The sequence below is a fragment of the Cydia splendana genome, chromosome 11 (assembly GCF_910591565.1).
Source record: "Cydia splendana chromosome 11, ilCydSple1.2, whole genome shotgun sequence".
In the NCBI taxonomy this organism is placed as follows: Eukaryota; Metazoa; Arthropoda; class Insecta; order Lepidoptera; family Tortricidae; genus Cydia; species Cydia splendana.
Window position 1 is genome coordinate 2926983 of NC_085970.1, and position 21490 is coordinate 2948472.

A 21490-nucleotide genomic window follows, 5' to 3' on the forward strand; every position below is an offset into this window, starting at 1 on the left:
TCCTAGAGGCGCTGTACAAAACTCCGATATAACTCTTGCTCTGTTTTTTAGTATACTTAGAAAGACAGCATCGTTTGGAGTGGAGTGAAGTTAGGCACATTAGACCGTAAAGAAACGTAAAACGTGACATACGGCACGTTTATTCACTGAAAGTAAGTGAAAAATACTCTGCCAAGTCATGGTAGAGGCTTTGGCCACTTTGTACTGTCACTTTTAATCTAATTCTGACATACGGCTACTTACAGTACTTTCTACACAGTTCGTAGTATGTACTATTCTCTGAAATGTATACAAAAAGATATATGTTACATACCTGTTTTTTCCTATACGTAAAACAATTAGAATGTGATAGGTATTGTTGAACTGGTAACTGTAGAAAGATATATAGTTATAATATCGATTTGTTTAACTATTAAAAGATGAAAGACAATCGTGCCGCGTTGTTGTATCCGATAATTGTGCTGCTGACTGTACTCTAGTATCCATTATTCCGACGAGATATAGGTAATCCATTAAACCACTGTTAGCTACAATAAAGATAGTTTATTTTTCAATTAGGTATATCACAATGCGCTTATAAATGTCAAATAAAGCTACGCCGGCTCTAGCTCTACACCTCTGCCCGAGAAGATTTAAATCCCTCCTAAATTGTTTATGTTCTATCTGATGTACCTGTATTCCTCTCTTCCAATAAAGTGTTACTTACTTACTTAAAATTGGAGTCGGGTGTCTTAACATGGGACTGGCGAAAACAGAAACCTGAAATATATCCTTCAGGTAACACGCGCCGCTGAACCCAAGGCGTGACTCCTCTGCAGCCTTACAGCAGCTCAGATTGGCGCGAGACTGCGTCTCGGACGCACGCGTGCGTCCTGCGACTAGTCGCGCGACTGACAGTGCAGTGTGTGTGATATTGTGTTTGCATTGGATTGAGAAAGTAAGTTTCATTGATATTTTTTTAAGTATAGGTGTGATTGATTTTGTTTGCAAGTTTTCATTCGGTAGTAAATTTTTGTTTCCACGTTTAAGTGTGTTTATCGTAAGAAAAGACTAATTAGTGTGCTAATTTAATATTGTTGGCTGTTTATTTTTTTACAATACCTATGTTAATATTTAAAGTTTTAGATAATTGAGGTAATTACGATTCCGAGAAATAATTTAGTTTTTACTTTATTTAAAAAACATATATGTCAAAAAACCACCTGTTTAAATTATTTTGAATAAAACTTAAAAAAAAAACTTGACACATACAACTTCGAATTTAAAAGTCTATCAATGTACTAATGGCGAGTAGATGCAAATTAAAATTCAAGCGTAAAATAATTACAAATGCAATATGCAAATGTAGGTTAGGCAAACCTACTATAACAGAAAAAAAATAGTAAATTCAACTATTTCACATCACGTAGGTATAATTATGAGTTATGAGTACCTAAATAAATTATTCTGAAAAATAAAAACTTTTCTCGTGTATTTATATTGATACAATTTTCGATTAACATTATACGATATACAATAAATACACTGAATCGTAATCAGTTATCAGTACTGATTACTGATTACGATGGACTTAAAAATATGTTAATATCATAATATTAGGCTTGACTTAATGGCATAAATTAAATTGATAATAAAATTTAAATACATCTCATGATGATGCTTCATACATTTCGTTTTTTTTTTATCGACCGTAACCTGAATTAATATAACAGTATGCCAAAGTACTTAAAACATTTATTACAATCATTTAGCCTAAATTAAAAGAAGACCCATCATTTTTAATGACAGACATCGGCACGTCTTTAATTAACACAATTAAAAGGGATTACGGGATAAGTCATTCTGCGAACGTTTTCCGAACACGCACTTTTCTGCACCAACCAAATTTGTATCAAACCTTTGTGTAAATAGAGTTTAAAGTTGTTCAGCTTCTATTGATTGATTTTGGTTTTTGTGACGTTTGACATGACAGCGTAAATTGGTTGGTGGAGGAATGATTGCAGAATCAGAGGATTGGGAGTGAATGAGTTTTCATTACTGGGGAATACTGGGGAAATCATTAGTTTGCGTCTCCGTTAAATGGGATGAAGCATTTATTGCGTGCCGACTCTTTTATAATCAGATTACGTTTATAATGGAACCAGAATTCTTTTTTTATATATTTATTCGAGTTAATCTTAAGCTGCTTTACGATTTACCGCAAAATACGAAAGTACCTTTTTAAATCAGATTATTTAATTCAGAATACTTAGAAACTACAAGCACCAAAACATTTAGACACAGATTGGAGTTAGGCCGGCAACAGCTTAAAAATAAATAAAATAAATAAGTTTTTAAATTGTACGAGTTTAAGACATTCTCTGTCTTGCAGACTTCGGTTCAGTCAGCAGCAGAAGTTGCTAAGCGGCCGAGGTGTTCAAAATTACCTTGACACGCTCTTATTCTCTTAACAATAAACTCGCGTCAAGATCATTTTGAACACCTGGGTTGAGTTATAGAGCGACAAGGCTAATTGGTGGCCAATTTACGTTTTCAGACTTAAGCACATGCGCGTTGCTACCCTTAATAATTAGGGATGCAAATAATTCATGATGAAACGATCTTAGGTACAGTCAACTGCAGTCAAAAGGTACCACCTCTGCATTTTTGAGAAGTTTATTAGAGTATAATAATTAATTAATTATTACTTAATACATTTTAGAGTATATTTTTGGAATTATCCGACAATCTGAAGTACTTATTCCGAATATGAAAACGTCTATTTTGTCTACCTGATAAACTAATTCAGAGATATTAGACATAATCGTTTGAGAAACGTTCATCCTCTAAATCCTTTCGTGAACATTGTAACTCATGAAAGGGATTTAGGGAAATATCAGATTTGCGAAGGCGGAAAAGGTACTTGTAAAATCTTACGTAATCACGGTTCGCTGTTAATTGCGATTTGCCGTTGGCATTTGAATACTTGAACATTTAATACAATTCTATAAACATTGTATGGATTACGACATATAATTTACACCGATCTCTCTAACTAGTATTTTATGTCAAATCGGTGCAAACTATAGTGACGTCCCACGGGTAAAGGTCCTTATGGCGGTTGGCGCTTACGCTATTATTAACGCTGCTCCAATATTATTGCGGTGCTATGCGACGTAAGTGCCAGCCGCCATAAGGTACCTTTTGCCGTGGAACATATATTTCGTTAGCTATACATAATTATAACCAGGTAAGAAGTTTGATTAACCTATTTACAGTCGAAGAAGTCGTGAGCTGAATTGGCTAATAAAACTTGGAACTCTTGCAAATATCGTGTAATTTTCATAGAAAGACATAGGTGACAAGTAAAATAGAAAAGGTATAAACATATCAATAGGAGGCCGTCATCTACAACAGTTTTTGATTCAATTATGTTGCCATTTTTTACCAACATGAAACCTCCGTTTAAATCTCCATTTGCTACAGCAACATCATCAGGTATTAGTCGTACATAAATTTATATCGATAATTGTAGTAAGATAGTGGAATCAATTAAAATGAAGACAGTAAGTTTCAATCAAAGCCTTAACTATGAACAAAAAATTAAATTCACCCTAATACCAATAATTAAATTAAACTTCGAAAAGCGCTGGTGGCCTAGCGGTCAGAGCGTGCGTCTTGCAATTTCAGGAGGTCGCGGGTTCAAACCCCGGCTCGTACCAATGAGGTTTTTACAACTTATGTAGGTACGGAATATCATTTGATATTTACCAGTCGCTTTTCGGTGAAGGAAAACATCGTGAGGAAACCGGACAATCCCAATAAGGCCTAGTTTACCCCTCTGGGTTGGAAGGTCAGATGGCAGTCTCTTTCGTAAAAAATAGTGCCCACGCTGTCCTGGGATTAGTTTCCAAGAGGACCCCAGGCTCCCATGAGCCGTGGCAAATTCCCGGGACACCGGACATGCCCGATTGTATGGCGGCGCGGCGGCTAGGTTCGTGCAACTCTTAATGCAGATGGCAATACATTCTTCATTACTTGGATGGACGCTAAACTAGCTATAATTATAGCTAAATAACAGTCTGATGTAAATTAACAGAAACAATGCCCACAAACGGTTTCGCCTACATTAATCACAATGACAGATCACTTAATGGGAACCGTGATTGATACCCGGCAAACAATACTTGGAGAGTTCTAATAAGTAGTTAACGTAAGATATCCGTTTTAATGAAGTATCCTGCGAATGGCGCGAGAAAGACGATTTGGACAATTGTATTGGTTGATTTTAAGCGTCTAATAAAAAGGTTTCCTATGATTAAATTGTTTTGTTTTTAACGGAATATTATTTCTTGAAATATGTCTGAGGAGTAATGAAACGTTCATATTTGTCAGGCTACTTCAGTCAACCTCAGTACCTTTTGTACCAAGACTGACTGAAATAGCAGGTCACGTCGAAATAGCAGTGAAAATACGATGGAAAATATTTATGCACTACCTACATCATTATTTAAATATCGATTGTAAGTATTAAATCATTGAATTAGTTGATTTAAAAAACATGAATTGAAAAAAGCAATTTTTACTTTCGATTGTACGTATAATTATTAAGTAGGCTTTTAATGGAATACTCTTTCTTTAAAAATGGATCTGCGGAGTGGTTACCTACTCGAGCTTCCTACGATTTTAAGTAACGAATGATTTAAAATTCTACTTTTTTTAACTTTTATTTAATTAAGGTAGATAACGCGTTCACACGTTCAGGCGCGTGATGACTAGAAGGGCGCGCTCAGACGCGCGGCTTCAAGGGGGGCGCGCTTAGGCGCGCGGTGGTGACTAGAAGGGCGCGCTCAGACGCGCGGCTTCAAGGGGGGCGCGCTTAGGCGCGCGGCGTCAAGGAGGGCGCTCCACTGGAAAAGATGATAAGATGAAGATGACCTATGGCTTATTTAACGAGTAGTCAACCGCTCACATATATACAAGAAATACCCTAGTCGGTTTAGAGCCGAGTAGAGAGTAGGTTTAGAGCCTACTTAAGTTTGTGGTAGGGGTAGACCTACCACAGTAGAGTAAAAAATTATACCGCTCTGGATGAAGAGAAAAAAAAGGAAAGGGGCACCTGGCTGATAAGCCACCCAAAAATATGGAGAGTTATTTACAAGATGAGCACACACACACACACTTGATGGAAATGAAGACGTGGAGAATGAGGACTGATGAAGGATGAACGAGCTTGAAGAAGGGAAAGGGGAGAAGGGGCCGAGTAGAAGGCTGAAGAGTAGGGAGAAAAATATGATTAGTAACAAAGTTAAAGAACTATAAAAAAATCAAGTTATAAATAAATAAAAGTGATAAAAAGAGAGTCTCGCCTAAGTTATTTAGTTTTTAGATGTTAAGGTAAGTGCCATATTGACTAACTGAGTAAAGGAGAGTAAGAAAATTTAGATTAAGAAAATTATGCCGAAAGATTAAAAATTTATAGACGCGAATGGTGTCTTTAATTTAGAATTTTGTGAAAGCTCAAGACCTGGAAGATATATACCGTTGGGCGCCAAAACTGTCGCATTACGTGCTCTGCCAATGAATTGGTAGAGCACGCAACTGAGCAGCTGGAAGGATGAAGGGTGGAGAAGGTGTGAAGTAATTAAAAGTAAGGACTCAGGGGTAGGTAACGTTTATTTTCCAGGTATATGTGGGTGGGTCAATATGGCACTTCTAAGATTTAAAATAGTCCAGTAACACAGGGTAGCAGTGGTAGCATAGTAGGTAGCACGGTGCTCCGGGGTGCGGCGCCTGGAGAAACGCGTTCACACGTTCAGGCGCGTGATAACTAGAAGGGCGCGCTTAGACGCGCGGCTTCAAGGGGGGCGCGCTTAGGCGCGCGGCGTAAAGGAGGGCGCGCACAGGCGCGCGGCGTCAAGGAGGGCGCGCACCGGCGCGCGGCGTCAAGGAGGGCGCGCACAGGCGCGCGGCGTCAGGAGGGCGCGCACAGGCGCGCGGCGTCAAGGAGGGCGCGCACAGGCGCGCGGCGTCAGGAGGGCGCGCACAGGCGCGCGGCGTCAGGAGGGCGCGCACAGGCGCGCGGCGTCAAGGAGGGCGCACACAGGCGCGCAGCGAGGGTCACCAAATCTGGGAGGCTTATCGACTACAAGGTGGCGCACGATGTTCGTAATTTATAGTAGTAGTATTTATGGTAGGAAGTTACGCCAGGAAGAGGAGGGTTTCTTGAAGGTGCGGGGCCTCACTTGGCCCCGCACGGACCCTTAATTTAGAATACGCTCAGAAGAGAGCTGGCGATAAACTCGAGTCAGAATGGCGGTTGTACCGCTTTTATAGGTGAACTTAAGAACTAGAATTACGTAATTTGAAATTTAAAATTAGTTGTGTACCAGTTATTATTTGTAACGAAATTTAGAATAACCTTTGCCGAAAATATACATACTAGCCTTTTTAGTGGTGAAATCCGAACAGTTGAAGAGTGATTGACGGGTTACGTCAATCATCTTGCAAAATGTAAACAATGAAAGAATCCCGGAATATACAGCATTAAAATCAATGAAATTCCCCTAAAATTACATAAAATAATTGGAAAAACCTAAAGGTATGTATTGAGGTGGCTTAGGGCCGCATTGCATATGGAAAGTCATAGAAATAATAGCCCAAAGTAAGCCAGGCAGAAGTCCCAGTCTTCCCATGTATCCCGAGGGTTGATAAGGACTTTGAGAGTCTTATTAACGTCTGTAAATTTCAGATATAATTCACGAAGTATCGTAATGTGATCGCAGACATAATAAGCAAGTCAGAATGATCGGACGTGGAAAGCTAATTGCTGGAATTGGAATATAGTACGCAGAAAAAGGAAGGAGGTATCCCAAGGTAATGCTACAATATAAACGAGTCGAGTTGCGCAAATGAGCAAATTAGTAACAATTATTTTTAAAAGCCGTGGTGGCCGAGTGGATATGACGTCCAACTTTCAATCCGGAGGTCGCGAGTTCAAATCCTGGCTCGTAACAATGAGTTTTTCGAAACTTATGTACAAAATACCATTTGATATTTACCACTAGCTTTTCGGTGAAGGAAAACATCGTGAGGAAACCTGCATACATCTGCGAATAAATTCAAAGGTGTATGTGAAGTCCCCAATCCGCATTGGGCTAGCGTGGGGACTATAGCCCAAGCCCTCTCGCGCATGAGAGGAGGCCTGTGCCCAGCAGTGGGACGTATATAGGCTGAAATTATTATTATATTAAAAAAACTTAGCAATCGAGCCAAAGGAGTCTCAGTTTATCAAATTTCCTACCGATTGTCATCCATATAATACCTATTATAGTGTTAAAAAGCACGTCTTGGAGATCAAAAAACATAAGTCTTTTAAAGTCCAATAGCTCTTCGTATACCTGGTAGCTGACCTAAGTGACCCCATTCAAAACAGAATCGCACCATAAGGGTTCATTTGTACCTTTTTCCGTCGGAACCTTACACCTTATATCCAGCCTGTAAATAATTTAATATAGTAATAAAAATTATAACAATCATAATACATAGGCAAAGGGGTAGATAATACATAGGTAGGGTAGAAAAGGGGTTTCAGTCGATGTGTGGAAGGGCGGCACCGTGCACCGTCGTCGAACCCGAGCCACGGCAGTGGACTTAAAGCGGTGGCGTGTGCCTCGGATGCACGTGCTGGTGGCGCGTAGGTAAATATAACGGCATATAGCCTGTGTATAAAGGGCACAATTATAAAAATCCCATTTAAAATTCCACTGATAGTATTTTAATAATGAAACATAAATTGAATTATAACGATTAATTGTTTCTGTTCACAGCTGAACGCTTATAAATAGCTGACGAATTTTGACGCGCTGCTGGAATTTTACCAGCAACTATTAATTTAATTACTGAAAATAGTAAAGTATTTAAACAATTTAACGCGTCGGTTTCTCGGAAGTCTGATATTCATGCTCTCATTTTATTATTGAATCGAAATGTTTCGGCGGCAATCGCATGTCAGAATATTAAATATTTATGAAACAATATCAAAATAATAAATTTATTTCAAGAACGGTACCCATCTAGTCAATCTCGTGAAAGCAATAAATCTAGCCTAAAGTCGGACCACCTGGCGTTAAAATTGTGTTTTAAAGTGACAGACGATAATCTTCGTCGTTAACTAAATAACCAAATAAATTACTTTAGGTTTCAAATAGCACTAAAATATAGGTGCGAAATACAAAAGTGAAGTAGACTTTGATAAATTCTGTGCGAAGCCGCGTCGGCCAAATTGATGATAAATTGTTCGTTTTAGGCTCGCATTTGGGCTTTTAGAAAAATCCTTTCCTTTTTTGAGAAATAAGTTTTTTTGCCATTTCAAGTCGGAATCAGCAGTACTATTGATAATGATAAAAACATCAGTGAATTTTCTTTTATCTGTGGGGATTGTTACATAGGTACAAACAGACGTAGTGTGCCTATACAAAATTTGTACAATCGTTTTGAAAAGGATGGGATGGTCGATGGACTGTGTTGAAATGATAAGACGATTTCACCTTCGATATTGAGCAAGTATATTTAATTATATTTTAGTATTTACAAGGAATTAGAAAAACACAGCATTTGACACGACCAATCAATGAAATCTAAAGATCTATAATGTCAGTTTATTTTTTAAGACAATTTTGAATTTATAATAAGAAAGAAGAATAAAGCCTCCAAAGAGTCTGCAACACGTTTTATGACAATAGATTAACATATATATTAAATTTCTCTGAAACATTAAATGTTAAATGTCCATCAAAAGAACATTGGAGTGTTTTTATTTAGTTTAGTTTATAAGAGGAACGTTCTAAGTAAACAATGCCTAGATAAACGTCATCATTATTCATGAAATCTTCTTCCTCGCGTTATCCCGGCATTTTGCCGCGGCTCATGGGAGCCTGGGGTCCGCTTGACAACTAATCCCAAGAATTGACGTAGGCACTAGTTTTTACGGAAGCGACTGCCATCTGACCTTCCAACCCAGAGGGTAAACTAGGCCTTATTGGGATTAGTCCGGTTTCCTCACGATGTTTTCCTTCACCGAAAAGCGACTGGTAAATATAAACTGATATTTCGTACATAAGTTCCGAAGAACTCATTGGTACGAGCCCGGGTTTGAACCCGCGACCTCCGGATTGAAAGTCGCACGCTCTTACCGCTAGGCCACCAGCGCATTATTCATGAAATGCCAGACTAAAATACAAAGTCCAGACGTAAATTACGGACAATTTACAAACATCACGTCACGCTATTGAATTTTTCGTTGGCAAGCTTGTAAAGGTAATTCATTACACATTCAACATTATAAAAACAGTAATCACTTAACCGAATACATGCCAAGTACAATAAAAAATATCCATGTGAAACATATAATTGAGTGAATAAACTTTTGTAGGCCATCTACTAAGCATGTTAGTACAGCGTGATACTAACACTATTGTCACTTCGACAACGACGCAAAGAAAACACCAAAAAGTTAATCCAACCAATTATATTTCCAGAAAACAACACACAATACCAATTTGTTTTAGTAGTCGGTTGATTGGAGAGAGGCTGAAAATGACTTATCGAAGCGGGTCTACCTGCTGACAGCTCACCGCTGACGACGAGCGATGGGTTTAGAAAAGGAGAGGAATGCACTGCCATAAGCTTGTAAATCAGAGGGGTAATGTTTTCGATAATTTCGTGACTGAGTTGATAAAAATATAATGATTGCTAGAAAAAATACATTGAAAATACATAGGTAGTTAATTACAAAAAAATTAAGGTTAATTTTATTTTTAATAAATGATGTCAAATTAAATAAGTCCTGTATTAAGTTTCCAAAATAATGGACACTATAACCAGCAGTAACGATCATATAATGCCTCTATTAGGCGTTTTGAATACATCGGATAAATTCAACCATTCCGTACCTACTGTTTTTACTTTTACACTGTGCATCCCAAGCCTAGCCAAATGGCTCTCTGGGATTAGCAAAGGCAACGACCAACGACCTTATGACATGCCTTTGTTAAGCGAGGCTGGAAAAATGCGGTTTCGTGTCGGCTCGTTGATTAGTATTATTTGAATCCTGGCACGGGACGCAATGCGGACAGCCTTTTTTGTACTCACATACAAGCTAAATAGATACTTTTTGTATTTTATTTGAGAGAAAAAAGGAGTGTACAGATTTCTACGACCGGTCTGGCCTAGTGGGTAGTGACCCTGCCTGCGAAGCCGATGGTCCTGGGTTCGAATCCTGGTAAGGGCATTTATTTGTGTGATGAACACAGATATTTGTTCCTGCGTCATGGGTGTTTTCCCCAATATTTATTTATTTATTTATTTATTTATTTATTTATTTATTTTAAAAGGTCGGCAACGCGCTTGTAACACCTCTGGAGTTGCAGGCGTCTATAGGCTACGGTGACTGCTTACCATCAGGCGGGCCGTAAGCTTGTTTGCCACCGATGTGGTATAAAAAATAGCCATTTTTCTGCTCAACCGAAGTTTTGAATCCACGATTTTTGACTAACACAACACACACATGAAAAAGTCAACAGTCAAATATACTTTATTTATGTAGGCCTAGCAAGAAGCACTAAAGAATGGTAAATTACATATTTATATATTATCTTAAGCTAATTATCAGAGCAATTTATTGATGTTAATATTATTCCAGAGTAATATTGGATAATTGTACAGATCAAATTAAATACCTACTAAGAATTTCACAAAAATATCGTCAAACATAAAAAATTGTATAGGTAATAAATACTAGTCTAGAATGTTTCTAGAATAATATCTAGTCAGAAGTACATAAATACATTGAAATATCCATTTCCTCATCATTAATCAAATTTAATATAACTAATAAATAATTAATAATTTCGAATCACAATTAATCCCACGTTGTTTTATCATTCACGTAGTCTTGTGTGCTATAATAAGCTTTAGGAATAAGTTAAGGAGAAATGTTAAGAAAGAACACACTTGTGAAGTTAGCAAAATATTCACTTACCACTTTCCATCTCGATTTTCCACACTGCTCTAAATTTCTTACAGGCATAGAACATTCCATGATAAAAACAATCGAGTCCCCAGAGTACATGGTGAGATTTATTTCTGAGCGGGGCACTAACTCAGCTGGACCCGTGATCCCGCGGCTTAGTTCCCGTTCAGTCATAAGTCTTACTCGAGTTTTGACTGATGCCAGAATGATGGAAAATGGACACGGTTACACGATCAGTCCAGACTGACAACAGACTGATAAAATTACGACACAGTCGCCGTTTGGACACAGAACGCAACAAAGTCATTTAGTCTTGTCTAATATGGTGACTAACGCGAGAATGACACAAACAGGTTACACGATCAGTGTAGGAGACTGATTTCTGTCATTCAAAATGGACTGACGAATATTATCTAAAATATTAAATTTTCGTCAGTTCAGACCATCAGTCCATCAGTCCGAGTGTTAGACGATAATTCTCTCGTCATTCTGACCTAAAATTGATGGATTGAACTGACTCCAGAATTAGCGTGTAACCGATGTCTAACAAGCAAAGCAAATTAATTTTTAGCAAATTTTCCATGATATAAAACAATCGAGTCCCCAGAGTACGTGGTGAGATTTATCTCTGAGCGGGGCACTAACTCAGCTGGACCCGTGATCCCTGCTTACGTACGGGTGCGACCACTGTGCAAGAGATTTACCTACCTAGGACAGCTAGGTATTTGGAAAGTACGCGACTGTCTAACCTAACAAATTTTATAAATATTCAACTCTGTTCAGCTTCATCCACCTCAACCTTCCATACTACTTTTAACAAGCAAAGCAAATTAATTTGTAGCAAATTTTCGATGACATAAAACAATGCAGTCCCCAGAGTTCATGGTGAGATTTATCTCGGAGCGGGGCACTAACTCACCCGAACCCGTGATCCCGGCTTACGCGCGGGTTAGCTACTGTGCTGAGCAAGCGATTTAGGTGCAACTGAAATAAGTAACAACCTTCCATACTACTACTTTTAACAAGCAAAGCAAATTAATTTGTAGCAAATTTTCCATGATATAAAACAATGCAGTCCCCAGAGTCCATGGTGAGATTTATCTCGGAGCGGGGCACTAACTCAGCCGAACCCGTGATCCCGGCTTACGCGCGGGTGTAGCTACTGTGCTGAGCATGCGATTTAGGTGCAACTGAAATAAGTAACTACCTTCCATACTACTACTTTTAACAAGCAAAGCAAATTAATTTGTAGCAAATTTTCGATGATATAAAACAATGCAGTCCCCAGAGTCCATGGTGAGATTTATCTCGGAGCGGGGCACTAACTCAGCCGAACCCGTGATCCCGGCTTACGCGCGGGTGTAGCTACTGTGCTGAGCAAGCGATTTAGGTGCAACTGAAATAAGTAACAACCTTCCATACTACTACTTTTAACAAGCAAAGCTAATTAATTTGTAGCAAATTTTCCATGATATAAAACAATGCAGTCCCCAGAGTCCATGGTGAGATTTATCTCGGAGCGGGGCACTAACTCAGCCGGACCCTTGATCCCGGCTTACGCGCGGGTGTAGCTACTGTGCTGAGCAAGCGATTTAGGTTTTTTTTTATACCACATCGGTGGCAAACAAGCTTACGGCCCGCCTGATGGTAAGCAGTCACCGTAGCCTATGGACGCCTGCAACTCCAGAGGTGTTACAAGCGCGTTGCCGACCTTTTAAAAACCTTTACACTCCTTTTTTGAAGAACCCCATACTTTTGACCCTCGGGAAAACCTCGGAAGGGAGCTCATTCCACAGCCGCAGCGTCCGCGGGAGGAAATTCCTCTTAAATCGCACAGTACGCGACCATTTAGGTTCTAGGGTGTGAGGATGAATACCCTGCCGACGGCGAGCGGTGCGGTGATAGAAAGCGGCCGTTGGCATCATGTCAAATAATTCCTCAGAGCACAGCCCATTGTACAAGCGGTAGAACACACACAAGGAGGCAAAGTCTCTCCTTAGACTTAAAGGTTCAATACCGCTTGTGAGTTTGGGATCATCGACGATTCGTACAGCGCGCCTTTGGACTGAGTCGAAGGGTCCAAGCTGGCATCCAGGTGCTCCTGCCCAAAGGTGACAGCAGTACTCCATATGGGGTCTGACTTGCGATTTATAAAGCAGCAGTGCAACTTAAATAAGTAACTCATCGCGCCGCCATAAAAAATGTACGTGAGCGCTTGTGTGGTGACCTCAATTGTTTTATGTGCTCCATTTACTCGTATTAGTTGAATATTATTTGGACCAAAACCTAATGGCTTTCTAGCCTACTTCAAAACTTCAACTTGAATTTACGTACAAGCAAAAATAATAATAATACATCAACAATTATAAAATACAACTAACTACAACTACCAGTTCAAATTAACATAACTAACGTATTACAATTACTTAGAGTTGTATAAGGTGTCTTAATGTCGAATTACATAAAAAAACCAATAATAATATTAAAAAAAAAAAAAAAAAAACGCTGACACTGACAGACGTCCTTTTACATTTCTCTTCGTAAATTATATTTTTACATGTGGTTTTTGCCCTAAAATACTGATAATTTGCTCTGTGTCAACCACGTTATTAGTCAATAATGCGGACAATTGGTATATTTGACTATAAACACCGCGACCATGGGTCGCAGTCGCATTACTACCGTGTTGACATTTGTCATACGAGTACACCACTGGCAAAACTACGAAATTAGAGATGATTACAAGGAGTCGAGCTAAAGCGGTAACAACAAGCGCACGCCCACCACCCCCGCCCGCCTCGTCCACCTCCTCGTCCACATCGTCGTCAGGCGACGAGTTCGCAACGGCGCCTGACACAGACGGGTCCAGTGACGAGAGCGGGCCGCCGCCGCCGCCGCCACGACCACCTGCGCGACGAGGACGGCCACCGCTGCCGGCACGCTTGGGGCCTGCGGGACATCCTGCCCCGCCCACGGCTCCCGCTACCGGTGGTATAGTGCGACGCATGGGATGGACTCGAGACATGAACGAGAATGTCATGCGCGCCTATTATGGGACTACAGAGGGGGGAACACAGCTATCCGCCTACCGTTCGAGAATACTGCCTCTGTTTCAGGCTCTTGAACCAACCATCACCGTGTCGGAGCAGCGATTATCGGATCACGTGCGCGTCATTCAGCGGCTAAAGCGCTTGGATGACGCGACACTTGATCGGCTTCGCCAGGAGGCTCTCTCTGCTCGCGCGGACTCCACCTCGGTGCGAGATCTGCCCGCCACGTCGCCGGATCCGGTGCCCGCACCCGACCTGGCACCGGGGGCGCCACGGGTTGATTTCTGTACCGACGAGGGGGATTTCGCGAGTCAGAATGTGAGTACAACTGCTAATGAGCAACTGAGGAGGACTTTAGAAGAGGCGATTACGCAGTATCGCGCCACAACCAACTCTAGGCCCCGATTACCACGTCTGCCTATGACGCAATCTAGCGCTAATGGGAGCCCTAAACGCTTTACTAGAGCCACATTTACGGACTAGTAAAGATTTAGATGATACGCACTCGATCATGTACTGCGGAGCCATCGCGGCGTGCCGTGTTGCTCGCGTCAAGTTCCCGGACGCTGAACGTGCACCTAGGACCGTCGGAGGTGTCCCTGCATGGCAAGCGCGGATCGAGCGACGTATCAGCTCGTTTAGGACTCTCATCGCAAAGCTGATCTGCTTCAGGGGGGGCAACAATCGCCCCCGAGTAATGCGCTTTGTGAACCAGGCGTTCGCGGGGACGGATATCAGGCCCCGCGACTACATGGCCAATGTCACAGAGCGCATCGACTTTCTAAAGCAGAAAGTCTATGCATGGGCAAACCGAATTCGCCGCTACAGAGACCGTGTGGATCGATTCCAGCAGAATCGCCTTTTTCAAAGTGACCAAAGGAAGGTGTACCGAAAGTGGGAGGAAACCAACCTTCATACGCCCGACACGCAGCCGCCGGATGCTACTGCCATGACTGACTTCTGGCGTAGCATCTGGTCGGTGCCTGTCGGACACACCGAGGGGAGTTGGATGACTGTTGTCGAGCGTGAGTGCGAGTCCATCGAACCTATGGGGGCAGTCACCATCAGCCCCGATGACGTCAGTTGTGCCATCCGCATGCCCAGAACTGGAAAAGTCCTGGGCCGGATGGATTGCACAACTTCTGGCTAAAGTGGTTCCGATGCTCGCACTCCTGCTTGGCAGCACAATTTCAACAAGCCCTCGAGCTTGGTTCTCTCCCACCTTCCTTAACAACTGGTGTCACCTTCCTGCTCTATAAGTCCGGTAGTACCACGGAAGCTAAGAACTACAGACCCATCACATGCTTGCCTACACTCTACAAGCTCCTTACATCCATTTTGAGAGCAAAAATCACGCGCACATTGTCGCAAACAATATTCTGGCTTCCGCTCAAAATGGATGTAGGGTTGGGTCCCGTGGTACTAAAGAGCTCCTCCTTATAGACATGACCATCTGCCAACAAATCCGGCGGAACAAGGGTGCCCTCTCAGCCGCTTGGATTGACTACAAGAAGGCCTATGATTCGGTGCCCCATTCATGGTTGGGGAGGGTCTTAGAGTTGTATAAAGTTGATGCAGCTTTGAGAGTCTTCCTAAGCGCGTGTATGAGGCAGTGGACCACAGCCCTTCGTCAACCAGGAGGCGGGGATGACCGCCCTGGCCCGCAGGATTTTATAAGGATTGAGCGAGGAATCTTTCAGGGCGACACTCTGCGTCCCCTGTGGTTCTGCCTAGCTTTGAATCCCCTCAGCACCCTGCTGATGGATTTGGGACTAGGTTGCCGGCTTCGGAGAGAGGGTGAAGTCATCTCTCACCTTCTGTACATGGATGACCTCAAATTATTTGCACCAAATAGCCAAGACTTGTTGGAACTACTGAAAATCACCGAAGTTTTCAGTAGTGCCATCAACATGGAGTTTGGTGTCGATAAATGTGCGGTTATGTATGTACAGCGGGGGAGGGTTGTAAATTCAACAAATTTACTACTCTCTGAGACAATGTCTTTCAGATCTATCTCTGAATCAGAAACCTATAAATACCTTGGTATGTCACAGTCGTTGGGTATTGAGGACGAGGGCATTAGACGGTCGGTGAAGGAGCGCTTTTTCAGTCGGCTCACAAAAGTCCTTAACAGTCTTTTGTCAGGAGGCAATAAAGTGCGCGCCTTCAACGCCTGGGTAATGCCCCTACTCACATACTCCTTTGGCATACTAAGGTGGACTCAGACCGAGCTCGACGCCCTGGATCGGAGGGTCCGGTCACCGCTCACCGCACATCGCATGCTATACCCACGCTCGTCAGTTATGAGACTGTACATCCCACGGAAGTGTGGAGGCCGAGGCTTTCTTAACGCCAAGGATCTCCATAACCGCGAGGTGTACAATCTCAGGAATTATTTCCTTAACAACGAGTGTGGGACCCGATGTGGACCTGCTCGCGTCGGTGAACTGGTTACGATTCGGGGACCTCTTCGGAGAAACCGAGGGTTTTGCCTGTGCAATTGCGGACGAAGTGATGATGACGAACAACTATCGGAAATATATCCTGAAGGACGGTACGGTCGACATTTGTCGGGCATGCCGCCGTCCCGGAGAGTCACTCAGGCATATCATTTCCGGGTGTTCTCATCTTGCTAACGGCGAGTACTTGCACAGACATAATCTCGTAGCCAGGATTATTCACCAGCAACTTGCTCTTCTATATGGCCTTGTGGACCGCGAAGTACCGTACTACAAGTACTTACCTGCGCCTGTTCTCGAGAATGGTCGTGCCACGCTCTATTGGGATCGATCTATCATCACTGACAGGACTATTGTAGTCAATAAGCCTGACATAGTGATAATAGATCGATCGCAACGTCGGGATGTGCTCGTTGACATCACCATCCCCCATGATGAGAATCTCGTGAAGGCCGAGAAGGACAAGTCCAGTAAGTACCTAGACTTGGCTCACGAGATAACCGCCATGTGGGATGTTGATTTGACGATCATTGTCCCGATAGTCGTTTCAGTGAACGGTCTAATAGCGAAGAGTCTCGACCAACATCATGAGAGACTCTCGCTAGGTGGTTGGATCAAGGGTCAGATGCAGAAGGCGGTGATCTTGGACACGGCGCGGATAGTCCGCCGGTTCCTCTCTCTGCGGCCCTGACCACCGGTAGCTTGGGCACAGTACAAGAACAGTAGTGAATCTTCATAGAAATGTGCCGCTGCCGGCTTGAATGTGTGCGTGCGCGCCGGGCGCCGTGTACGCACGCGCTGCCACGCACACATTAGCATAATATACGGGGGAATACGGTGGCGGCAGTGTGGGCCGTGCCGCGACTGTGATCGCGCGCAATCGAGTACGCTACCCGCCCGCTCGCATTTGTCTGCTCTGACGGTAGGCCTTAATTTTTTTGATCATGACTATGAACAGAGGCAATAGTATAAGTAAAACAAGATTGAATATCACTATTGTATACAATACTTTTTCTACGAATCAACAAAAATAATACTTTAAACTAGTAGAATCATACAAACAAACCAAACCAAAAGTATACAGCTAAGATACGGGAGCAGCCGCGATACCTTCATAATACTGGTACGCGCCCCGGCCACCGCGTTAGTTGGTCAATGACACCTTCTCGTAACTCATGCGGCCCTGGTACTTGCTCCGCGCTAAATTCAATTTTTAGACAGTTATTTTCTCGATTTTGGCCACCATAGCCTATGGAGACTAACAAGCAACACTAAGTGGTTTTCGTAGTCTATGGATGTTGCTATATTAAGGGTGTCACATGCGCGTTTCTGACTTATGAACCAATTGTTTCTACTATACAACCTAAAATTAATAATTAATTTGAGCTATGGTTTTGTTTCGTCCTCTTGACCGCGGCGAGCTGTGATTGGTCAATTTCATTATAGTTGAATAAACTGTATCGAAATGAATATTATAGTTGAGTTGGGACCCGTACATTAAAAATACCCATTTGCAGTTTGGTATATGAAATCTTAATTCAAAAATTACAGTCGACGAGTAGTAAAAAAATATTATAGTGTCTCAATAACGACTCCTCAAACCCGGACTTGTCATTCTTCATAATACCTACTTGCCCATGCTTCCCTAAAACCTTTTTACTAAAGTTATACGTAAGGATGAGAATTTACTTTAAGAACCGCAAACAATAAAACGTTCCGAACATGCAGAAACCGGAGAATTTTTTTTCTGTATCGAATTTATAATTTGTTTAATAACTGCCATTTCCTAATGTAAATATTTAAAAAGCGTTTTATTTATACTTCATTTATGGATTGATAGAACATTTCATTATATTATAATAAATAGAAACGTAGTGATGTTAACTTGAGATGAAAAATAAATAAAGAATATAAAAAATACAGATAGAAAAACACAAAAAGAAATTATAATATTTAAAGGTGTAAATGTCTCTAAGTGTCAGAACTATAAGATTATATAGTTTATCAAATTATCCTTAGAGATGTATAGGATCTCCAAGAGTCAAAATCCTGTATAATTAACACATTCATTAAGAGAAACGAAACATACGAGAACCGAATGAGGCGTATCACTGTAACTAAACTCAAAAATAAAGTTACTAATATAATAGCTCGTGTTAGCTTAAACAGACCAGTCTCCAACAGCACTCGTTCACGAGTGAGTAGAGTTAGACCAAGCTAACTCTACAATCTCTGCACACAAGTGATAGAATGGACTGTCTCCATAAACGTCAAATTCCTGTGAAAATAAAATGTTTATAGTGGCACTGACACACTTTGGCACTCGCCCACTATCCTCCGCTACAAATCGCTCAGCTTATCACCGTGCGACCACCCGCACCATGCATTACCCAGCCCTTTAGTCATGGACTTATTCGGCGATCGGTTGCCGTTACCGTAAAGATTGGACATTAGCCCCTTTACCGCTAGTCTAACTACCCGCTGCGCTCATCACCATGCTCTATCATCGGTCCATCTTTTTGGAGGTCTCTAAATTTATCAAATTTTATATCTAATTCACTTAATACTGATAAGATTAGGATGTTCTTTATTTCAGTTAGATTTCATCTCTCGTTGTGTTGATATAGGTTAATTCGGTTCTATACTTACTTATGATCTGTAATGTAAAAGTAATGCCCATATACCATGTAGCTGTGAAGATACAGTTAACAATATTAAAATAATTACATTTTAGGCTAGACCGAGGAGAATCGGATCACAGGGCAAATAGGGTGAGAATGAAAAATCCGTGTTGAAAAAACGTTTTTCCTCTTAGCCTGCGAAGCCAGTCATTAGAAATATTTTAAATATCGATTTTTTAGTGAGATTCGTTTCGTCCTGTAATTCGATTTGCCTCGGTATACCCTACATTGACTCCTGTTCAAATAAAGTGTAAGTGAAGACGATTAATCAAACTTCTTATAAAAGTAAGTACAGTCAGCTGCAGAGAAAAGGTACCCTCCCCCCTCTGCATAAAAAATTGTACCTAACATGCAAAGATGCAAGGCTCATAAATATTACAAATTTCAAATGTACAACATTTATCCAAAAAATGCATTACTTACATACAAAAGGGAGTTTGGCTAAGTTTTTCACTATTATCGCGCCATAATTAGGTATGACTTATTTTCGTAAAGGTATATGTACTAATACAAACATTTATAGTGTTACCTCGAAAACCGCTTGTTTCAAGCGGTGGTGGCCTAGCGGTAAGAGCGTGCGACTTTCAATCCGGAGGTCGCGGGTTCAAACCCCGGCTCGTACCAATGAGTTTTCGGAACTTATGTACGAAATATCATTGGACATTTACCAGTCGCTTTTCGGTGAAGGAAATCATCGTGAGGAAACCGGACTAATCCCAATAAGGCCTAGTTTCCCCTCTGGGTTGGAAGGTCAGATGGCAGTCGCTTTCGTAAAAACTAGTGCCTACGTCAAATCATGGGATTAGTTGTCAAAGCGGTTCACAGGCTCTCATGAGCCGTGGCAAAATACCGGGATAACGCGAGGAAGAAAGGACCTCGAAAAAATAAACGATCGTGAGCTATGCTAGTTTCGTGACTACAATGACGTCAGTTCTAATCTATGAAACATTAATAGCACCAATTAAAAGCATAGCTTTAGCACTTAATGATGTTAAATATGGGTGTTATCAGAAAAGTTGAACTGTTTTAATGAGGGCAAAAACAAATACTCACGTTAAACTGTATTAGGTAGTAGTTGAACTGTGTGCAATTATCATAATGATGTTAGCTGAATTTCTGAGAATTAAATAGTTAATTAAAGAGCTATGAAAACATTGAAAAAGACTAATCGACTTCACTGGTCACCGAAGAGCTGGCACAACGTAGCATCGCAATACAGCGGGGAAATACTGCCAGCGTCCTCGGCACCATGCCAAAGGGGCCCAATTTCTTAGATGTAATTTTATTTAGTATTAGGTTTAATTTAGTATACGTTAGTTTATTTTTCTTTTTAATGTACCTGAAACTAAAAATAAAGTCTCTGCATTTCTCTTAAATAAGTATTACCTACATATTTTAATCGCCCTCACTTTTTAATGTAGGTAAGATATTTATAGAAATAAATGTATTTTTTTGTAATAAGGAAACTGGGTATGTAAAACCATTGTTTAACCCTTAAATGCATAGTGTTGCCAAATGTCTACAAACCATTAGACAGCTCACAGTTTAAAGGCTTACGTTCTTGAACGCACCTTTATGCCAAACGTCAAGTAAAAGGGTACTGATTTAGGGGTTAAATTTACGCAATATTTTTAATTTTTAAAAATTACATTCGTTTTAAGACTAAAAGTCGGCAAACTTTGAAAAATCCACATGTTGATAATTTTTAGTATGTGTTTGTGAACGGTTTTTTCGGGGTATGTAATTATTTTATATTTAAAAACTTTATAATAAGAATATCACAAATAGTGTACCTTTCTAATGGTAGTAAAAAAATTCATTTATATAATACTGAAAATTACATATTTACATAAATATGATTTAGCCAATTCAACTTCTAACACTGATTTCGCAGTGAAAATCGAAGTTATATTTTTTTTACTATTTTTCCTAGAATCTACAAACAATTATGTGATACAAATATAAATTTCGGGCAAAAAGAAAAAATCATGCATTTAAGGGTTAAGATACAAAAACATTATCAGAATAGTTTTTTTAGGTCCTAACTTTGTGATACAATTTTCATTGGTGATGTGATTAATCAAAAATGAGTTTAGTTTTAATTTGGAAACTCTTGAATGTTTTCCGCCAAAAGAATGTCTTGAATATATTATGTAAAAGATTTAGTACTTTATCAATAAATAAGTATATTCTCTTTATACCTAGTTCTTAAAGTTTTAGGAAAGAAGAGCGAGACATAATCGTCTTTTATTGAAAAAGTTTCGAAACAGGTCGCAAAATATCCGAAGT

General features: G+C 40.7%; 1 protein-coding gene across 1 annotated transcript in view; it reads left to right on the top strand.

Moving 5' to 3' along the window:
- Positions 1–842: 842 nt before the first annotated feature.
- Positions 843–21490, top strand: part of LOC134794707 (leucine-rich repeat-containing protein 24-like) — a 52000-nt gene continuing 31352 nt past the window's right edge. The window contains exon 1 of the mRNA XM_063766488.1: positions 843–937. The gene's annotated coding sequence lies outside the window, so the exon portion shown is untranslated. The remainder of the gene's footprint in view (positions 938–21490) is intronic.